This window comes from Somniosus microcephalus, chromosome 9 (assembly GCF_052327205.1).
Source record: "Somniosus microcephalus isolate GS21.2 chromosome 9, FLI_Smic_1.0, whole genome shotgun sequence".
Classification (NCBI taxonomy): domain Eukaryota; kingdom Metazoa; phylum Chordata; class Chondrichthyes; order Squaliformes; family Somniosidae; genus Somniosus; species Somniosus microcephalus.
The window spans coordinates 8558633-8568135 of record NC_140995.1 but is presented as its reverse complement, the minus strand read 5'-3'; the positions used below and the strand labels follow the sequence as shown (position 1 = coordinate 8568135).

Below are 9503 nucleotides of genomic sequence, written 5' to 3'. Positions count from 1 at the left end.
TGAGGGCCAGAGTGACCTCGTGGACTGATTTCCATCGCCCAGATGGGTCGGAGAGGAATTTCCCAGATTTCCCCCCCCCCCAAATTGGCCTGGATTAAAAAAAAATGTTTTTGCCGCCTCTCCCAGGAGATCACATGGTTTTGGGTGGGGTGGAGGGTATATATTGTGGTACACAAGGTAACACAATTGTGTGGGGCAGGCTCATAGGCCACAGGGTCTTTGCATGGCCGTCATTGTTTGTATGTTTAAGAAATGTACTTCCACAGACCAGGCATGACAAAGACTCATGCACCCGTTTATATAATCAAGCAAACTATGGATGAGGAGCCAGCAAGAAAATGTGAAAACCAGTATGGGACCTGTTTACGTTAATTTAGCAAGGATAACACGGCTCATACGTCAGAGCAACTCCTCCAAACGGGACATGTTCATTGCAGCAAAATCTAGCACATTGCACAGGAGACTGCATGCCTGATTTCACAACCCTCGAGGCTCCACTCTGCCCGCAGAGCGTCGCAAAATCAGGCCTCGGCTACATCAGTTATGTGTAAACTCTTGCCTGTAGTTATGAATAGAATAGAATCCTAGAATTTTACAGCATCGAGGAGGCCATTCGGCCCATTGTGCCTGTGCTAGCTCTTTGAAAGAGCTCTCCAATTAGTCCCACTCTGAAAAGGAGAAAAATAAATGATGGTTTCGGTTTACTGTAAATAAAATACTCAAAAAATTATTTGCATTAGGAGAGATTTCTGGTGTGTAAAACTGCTCTGCTGCCTGACTACATTTGGGAATACACGGCCAAATCTCACGATCTGCAGTTGTGAGAAATGTCAGCTTACTTTGGATATTAAATAGCGAAAAATATCAAATTTACTTTTATATCAATAACATAACTTGATCGCTGCGCTCAGAAGTTACTTGCTACACAGTCGAAACGCACCAATGCCTATCCCATGACAAGTACGTCCTCTGTAGGTTGTACTGTAAGCATTTGCAATCCTATTACCTTGTCCAAAAATAGGATCAGTGAAAACTCCTGGTGTAATACCGTTAAGGAGAGTAGGACTGGCGTGATATGGTTTTATTGTCTTGGTTTATTGAAATAGTGGTAGGTTGTACAGTATATATTATTGATTGATTTATTTGTAAAAAATTATTGCATTTATATTGTTAACCCATAAAGCTGTTTTTTAAAGGCTTTATACTTTTCTTATTGTGGTCAATGGATGTAATGGATTTACTTTGTGATTGATGAGTTGTATAAGTACTGTTGTACTTGAATTAAAAAAAATACCGTTAAGGAGCCGCTCCTGTAATAATACAGCAAAGCAGAGCGGCAGCAAGAAAGTTTTTTTTTAAATACCAAAAAATGCGTCTTGTAACGTGTGGATTCGGTGCAAATATTTAACCTTCCTTCCCGACCTGCATAAATAGATGATCTAATAAATAAAGCCAGCGAGCAGCCAATTCAAACCAGCGCGGCTGTGAATCAATGGTGAAACTTGGGCAGGTTTGGAGCAGCGAGTCAGGCCGGGGTTTGGGCTTCACTTCACTTCCTGCTCACTCTCAGGAATCTGCCAAGTGAAAAGAGGGAGGGAGGATTGCTCAAGCGCTTTTATTTTGACGCATGAGAATATATGTGCATTAAACAACAAACAAAACAAAAAAACCAACCGGGCAAGAGATGTTGGGGAAGTGCCGCAGGGTGTGTGTGTGTGTGGTGGCACCGTGCTGGGTTGCAGTGTGTGCAGGCTCCCCCCTCTTGCTGGGGGTGGGCTGGCCCTGGGGAAAGGTTACATGGGGCTGGCGCGGCCGCTCCTGAGCGCTTCACCGCCACCTGACATGGAAGGAGCCGAGCGGAGCGCTCTCGCTGCAACCAGCTCCTCGCCACCGCCAGCCCAATTCCCGACAGCTTTTACTTTCTTCCACCATTAGACGGAAATCACTTTTGTTTTATATTTTTAATTAACGCGGGGGGTTTTTTTGGGTTGGTTTAAAGTTGTTTCCTATATCGTTCCTTTTTTTTTTAAAAGTAGATCATTTTAAAAAATAAGATTATTTGAGAGAGGGGGGGTGGGGAAAAAAAACACCAAACTCGGACCAGCGGGGATCTACAAAGTAAAAGTGACGAAGGAAAACGACTCCAAGGAGCCCTGTGGGGTAGACGGTGAGTCTGAGTGAGTGAGGCGCCAGAGCGGACAACACTCGAACTATCTGAGCTGTTACTGTAACCCGTAATGTGTCGCCACACACTGTAACCCGTAATGTGTCCACACAAACACACACACTGTAACCCGTAATGTGTACACACACACACACTAACCCATAATACACACACACTAACCCATAATACACACACACTAACCCATAATACACACACACACACTAACCCATAATACACACACACACTAACCCATAATACACACACACACTAACCCATAATACACACACACACTAACCCATAATACACACACACACTAACCCATAATACACACACACACTAACCCATAATGTACACACACACACTAACCCATAATGTACACACACACACTAACCCATAATACACACACACTAACCCATAATACACACACACTAACCCATAATGTACACACACACACTAACCCATAATACACACACACTAACCCATAATACACACACTCTAACCCATAATGCACACACACACACTAACCCATAATGCGCACGCACACACACACACTAACCCATAATGTACACACACACTAACCCATAATGTACACACACTAACCCATAATGTACACACACACACCCATAACACACACACACACACCCATAACACACACACACACACACCCATAACACACACACACACACCCATAACACACACACACACACACTAACCCATAATGTACACACACTAACCCATAATGTACACACACACACACACTAACCCATAATGTACACACACACTAACCCATAATGTACACACACTAACCCATAATGTACACACACACACACCCATAATGTACACACACACACACCCATAACACACACACACACACACACTAACCCATAATGTACACACACTAACCCATAATGTACACACACACACACACTAACCCATAATGTACACACACTAACCCATAATGTACACACACACACCCATAATGTACACACACACACACCCATAACACACACACACACACCCATAACACACACACACACACTAACCCATAATTCACACACACACACACAAACACACACTAACCCATAATTCACACACACACTAACCCATAATGTCTCCACACACCCACCCGGGGGCTGCCGGCGGTGAAGGGAGGCGAGGTGAGGAGAAAGTGCAGAATGGGCTTCTCCAAACAAGCTTCCCTCCCCCAGGAGCCCCCCTCCCGCTCTCGGGACATTTTCCATTGTAAATTAATCGCAACACACACAAAAAACGTCGACAAGGTTTTTTTGTTGTTGTTGCAAACTTGGCCTTTTTCCCCCCCTAGGGGGGAGGGAGCGAATATTTAGGATTCACCGTTATCGAAAACGTCGATTGACTCCACGAGGCATAATTTATTTTTGAAACCACTGACTCGGGCGGTCAAGAATGTCATTACTCGAAACCTGAGCTAACTGTTTCCGAGCTGTGGGTATTTGGGTTGGACCAGCGGGTCTTCGGAATTCCTCTTTAAATTAAATTCTTCTTGCTCGCTGACCGCTGTATTATCCGTGGGCTGTTATTTGCTTATTTGCGCCGTCTTGCATTTTGGAATATCAACGTCTAAATGTACATCTTTATTGGATATAACGCGAAAAATCTACTTCGCAGCAATCGGCAATGACCCAATAAAGTCGCACACATTTTTAAAGTATCGTGTACAATAAACTCAACGTTTCCCTGACGTTTAGAAAAAGCAATATCCTGACTGTTTAGCACTTTAAGGTAATTTACCCTAAATAGTGGTCATGTAATTGTACTTAACAAATAGAGATAAAACTCATTTAATATTAATTCTAAAGGAAAATAGGTTCTGGAAGGAGAATGAAGCTGCTGTACTTTAAAACTGGATGTTAAAATATCATTAACGTGTTTAACATAGTCTTATAACTGGGTTGCACAAGATGACAGACAGTAATCTATGGATGAAGTGAGTAATCCGTACAAAGCTTGCTGAGTGTAGCGGGTCTGTGGCAGAAGTGCACTATGTGGAAGAACTGGCAGGAGGCCTGTGCTTCTAGGGCTCCAAACCAGGCATTCGATCCAGTTGGTGAGGTTGAGGGAACTTGCTGGCGGTCTCTGTTTAAATTATTAGCACAGCCAAAGCTGGTTAACCCGTTCAGTGGCATGATGAGCCGCTGGTTCAAAGTGTCTCCAGGGTGTCCACTTCCAGTGTGGTTTACCAGTGTACAGTTTGCAAGTGATAGTACTTCAGGAGCTCAAAACCGGCTAGTTGGCTTCATTCTAAGTGCTCAAAACCTGATTGTGGTCGTGAGCTCTTCTCGCAAGTCATTAGTGCCTACTTGCGCATCTCCTTTACAGTACCAGCTTACTGAAGACGATATTTAGGTTGACTCTGATGCTGCCCTACATCTTGCACCTCAGTCAGTGAATTCTCAAAGCCAACAATGTAGAAGCCTGACAGAAATTTGTAGGCTTAACTGCAGTGGAATGAAATGTTTTCATATTTTCAGTTTCACACACTCCTTGGTGAATAGTTGTAAAATAATGGAAGGATTTGCAGGTTGATTAACAGTCTTGACGGGCTGCATAAACGTGAATGCTGCTGCTTTGGTGTTTTTTATACCAGCTTATAGGGTGGTTAGACCCCTATGGCAGCAGGGTTTTATGGGATCCAGCAACTTGTATGATGAGGGGGCCCAACCCATACCTACCGTACACATGTGTCCTGCTGGATGTCAAATAAATGGAGACTGCACCTAGTTGCTGTATGATTTTAGTTTTAAATTGTGTAACAATGATATAACACCTGTGGTGTAGTATGGTGGTACTAGATGGACAGTAAAATACTTGCTTTCCAATTAGTTTCAAATCCCAGGATAGCCTGGAGTTCTTGACAGCATAATTTTCACATTTTTATGCCCGTTAAGATGAGGATGTTGGTAGGAGGGAACACCCTCCATTTGGTATCTCCGTGCTCATAAGAACATAAGACGTAGGAGCAGGAGTAGGTCATTCGGCCCCTCGAGCCTGCTCCACCATTCAATAAGATCATGGCTGATCTGATCTTGGCCTCCACTCCACTTCCCTGCCCGCTCCCCATAACCCGCGACTCCCTTATCGTTCAAAAATCTGTCGATCTCCACCTTAAATATATTCAGTGACCCAGCTCTCTGGGGAAGAGAATCCCAAAGATTCATGACCCTCTGAGAAGAAATTCCTCCTTATTTCCGATTTTAAAAGGGTGCCCCCTTATTCTGCACTCCAAGGTCAGTTACACCATAGGCCAAATTAACGCTTCCTCAACTGTGCCCAAACAGTGCACCTAAACAGCAACTTAAGAACAGCATCTTCTATTGGACTAGTGTGAATTTTTTCCATACCAGCCACTCTTGCCTCTTTTAAACATTTTTGTCCTGTACATCTGTTCAGATCGGCACCATATTTCTCCCCCCCCCCCCCCCCCACCCCAATTCCACATTTTAAAGGGGCATGTTCTAGTCTGCATTAGTCTGCTAGGAGTAGAACACAACATGATATTGAGATGTGAAGCAAAAGTGGGGATTGGGGCCAAATATTGATCATGCTTTTGAAAACCCATTTCCTACTTCGAGTTATACCTTTTTTTGTTGTTGTAAAAGCAGTACCCTTGGCTGAAGGGGGACTGTGTGACTGACCAATTACATGATTGGGAGGCGGCGGGCAGGGGAGGTGAAGAGACCGAGCAAGAGACCCCATTAAGATAGAATTTAAACAATTTTTCAAAATTATACTTCAAACTGGCCTGTTGAATTAAAACTCATATATTTTCAATTGCTGTGGTATCAATGAATGAATGAATAAATTGAGAGATATGCCACACTGATTCTGACACTGTTCTCCAGTTACCTGCTGAGTTCACTTGGAAATAAATTGCCTTCTACAGCCTCTCATTGTCTCCACATTGAAATAAAAGGAAAAAATAAATATTTTGCTTTATCAAAGCAATCTAAACGTTCTACAAAGAAAAGGCTTTAATTTTCTATCTATAATACAACACTTTCCAGGTACAATTGGATGTTCACTTTCTGTGAGAGAAACTGTATATAAATCAAGTGGTTTTTATCAACAATTTCCACTAAGTACCATATAGCATCTGAATTCATGTAAATTTAGCAGGTTCTTGCCCAGCCATTTTTCAAAACCAATTTATCCTTTTATTTTTAAGCCAGCATATATGGTTTGCACTTATTTGAAAATGGGTGTATTTCACAGTGGTTGTAACGTAACCTGTAAGAATCCTTTTTGCAACTAAATGGAATGCTCACTATTCGACCATCTTGGTCCTAATATATGAAGTGTGTAGCAAACCTGGTGCTAATTTTGTCATGCAGTATTCAGGTGAAAAATTTGGCTAAGTCGTGATTCCAATCTTCAGGTTTCTTAAAACTGTAAATAGCTTTTATTTTATGAATGATGGCAGTGTGGTTGGTAGGTAACCTGTAAAATTAGATTTCAGTTATATAACGGATCACTAAGACGTAATAGGATTTACTATCCTTGCAGACTTTAACTCGGCCAACCTAATCATCATTCTGAGAGTATTACAAAGTTGGAGGGTTTTTTTCAAGGTATTAATTTATAGCGTTTTAATTCCGTAGCCCTTTTTAAATCAATTTTTTTTAAATCCTCAATTCCCAAATGCTGCAACTACTGGCTTCAATCCAAATGTCATTTGTTTAATCTCAGTTGTTTACATGAAAATTGAATGTTTGCTAACTCTACTTTGACCTCAGTTCTAAAGAATGAGAAGATTGTCTAAGTTGCACACCAAAGTACACACAAAGATTTGGGTTTTAAAGTGGAAGCTAATTGTTTGGGTTCAGGATTTATGAGGTAAAGCATCTCAACCAGAAAGTGCACTAACAAGTGCCAGGCACTGACCATCTCCAGCAAGCGAGCGTCTAACCACCGCCCCGTGACATTCAACAGCATTACTATTGCCGAATCCCCCACTATCAATATCCTGGGGGGATTAACCAGAAACTTAACTGGACCAGCTACATAGATACTGTGACTGCAAGAGCAGAGGCTCACCACCTGACCAGTCTTCCCGTTAAGCCGCGCAACACACCGCGGCTCCCGCGCAGCTGGCTTGTCAGCTTTTAAATAGGGAAAACCGCGCATGGGCTGTATTTTGAATAGACTGGGCATCCCCTTAAAGGGGCCGTGTATCCCCCCCCAAAATTAAAGGGAACATTGTTCCTGACTCCCCAAAGCCTTTCCACCATCTACAAGGCACAAGTAAGGAGTGTGATGGAATACTCTCCACTTGCCTGGATGAGTGCAGCTCCAACAACACAAGAATCTCGACACCATCCAGGACAAAGCAGCCCACATGATTGGCACCCCATCCACCACCTTAAACATTCACTCCCTCCACCACCGGCGTACCGTGGCTGCAGTGTGTACCATCTACAAGACTCACTGCAGCAACTCGCCAAGGCTTCTTCGACAGCACCTCCCAAACCCGCGACCTCTACCACCTAGAAGGACAAGGGCAGCAGGCGCATGGGAACACCACCACCTCCAAGTTCCCCTCCAAGTCACACACCATCCTGACTTGGAAGTATATCGCCGACCCTTCATCGTCGCTGGGTCAAAATCCTGGAGCTCCCTCCCTAACAGCACTGTGGGAGCACCTTCACCACACGGACTGCAGCGGTTCAAGAAGGCAGCTCACCACCACCTTCTCGAGGGCAACTAGGGATGGGCAATAAATGCTGGTCTTGCCAGCGACGCCCACATCCCATGGATGAATTTTTAAAAATTAGTAGATTAATAATTTATAACTGCATTTGGAGGTCAAAACCCACTTATTAGCCTAAATCTAATTTTTGTGTTTCAAACCTTCATTACAAGGTTCAGAACTTTCTTTGGATCTGGATATAAATCCTTCTTTTATTTATATAATTGATATAAAATTCTCCGATAGTCAAACTATCCTGCGAGCTACTTGCCAGCAATGCTTGGAGTCAGCAAGCTGTTCTGACCAGTGTATCCTGGGGATGGCTTTTCTCCGTTTTACCATGTGAGGAGGTATCTGGCTGCCGCTAGATGACTCGACAGTGGAGGTCAAAAACGCCCATGTCGGAGATTACAGATAAGATCCACGTCCAATATCACTGGTATCTGGAACTGTTCTGCCCAGCATAAATTATAATTTATCTTTGAAGCATTAAGTGCTGAAACAGAGAAAAAACTTTTCTCCTTCTGGACCATGCAACACCCCCAGTTCTTTTAAGTGATGTGTATATACTTTTTTTCATATTGTCTGCAGCCAAAAATGATCTTTTTTGCCCTCGCTATAGGTGCCCCACCTGAATTTTATCAAAAATAAATTGCAAAACTTAATGGCCTAGTTCGAAAAACTAGGTTTTTGATTCACTGGGAATCGCGCCTGAATTGCTTTTTGTCACGTGCTGGGATTATGATAGCCCCTGGGATTGAGTTTTCAAGCAGAATTTTCCATTTCAAATCCTGAAGGAGGAAAACAAAATCCATGAGGCATTTACCTTCAGGATATGTAGATTTTTTAAAAATAGGTGATGTAACTCCTGAGTGAAATGGTCAGCCACATACTTTTTAGAGGAAATCGTACAGGATAAATGGCAAGTTATAAATGTACATTTCTTAGGAATTTGTTCAAAACCAATTTAAAACTATATAGATAGGCTGTAATTTTAAAATTGTACACTTCCATGGCAAATCCAGTTGCATTAGAACTTTGGTGGGTGAGGAAGGAGTAGAGTCCCCAGCAACAAGAGGAAAATGTCACTACTAAATTATCTGGTTTACAAATTGCTCTATATTGGAGATGGAATTAAAACATATTTTAGCCCTTCCTTACATTTTTTGTTTTTAGTTTGCTGGTCTGTGTTTAATAACCAATACTTTGCCAAAATTGGTCAAGTGTTTTCAGCTTACCACCCTGGCATAAAACTAGTGCCCGTCTTTTATAGAAACCACCCAATTTTAATTTCCAGTTTCATTTACGCCTGGGCGACTAGATGAAAATCTACCCTGTCTGTGTTCTATACGGACATGGCAATTCAGATGTTGCAAATAGATCCTAACAGTGCCTGTAACAACGCTGCCAAAGTTGTCATAGTTTTCATTTTGGAGATGTGAGGAAATAGTTCATAAACAATTTTGATATCTCTTAAATATGTCTTGTACTGTATAATGTGAAATCAAGTGATGTGAAACATTGAAGTGTCAGTGTGTTTTGTCATAGTAATGGAATATAGGCTTGTGTCCTTGAATCCCCATCGAGTGAGATCCCAGTCTCTTGGTCATGCCA

The 9503-nt window shown here is 42.4% G+C and overlaps 1 protein-coding gene across 2 annotated transcripts in view; it reads left to right on the top strand.

Annotated features, from left to right (window-relative positions):
• The first annotated feature begins 1086 nt into the window (after positions 1–1086).
• LOC147112241 (hippocalcin-like protein 1) overlaps positions 1087–9503 on the top strand; it is a 66343-nt gene continuing 57926 nt past the window's right edge. The window contains exon 1 of one of the 2 annotated variants that reach the window (XM_085996327.1): positions 1087–1108. The gene's annotated coding sequence lies outside the window, so the exon portion shown is untranslated. Of the gene's footprint in view, positions 1109–1752; positions 2168–9503 lie in introns of those variants that run through there. The other variant, XM_085996325.1, reaches the window with a different exon arrangement.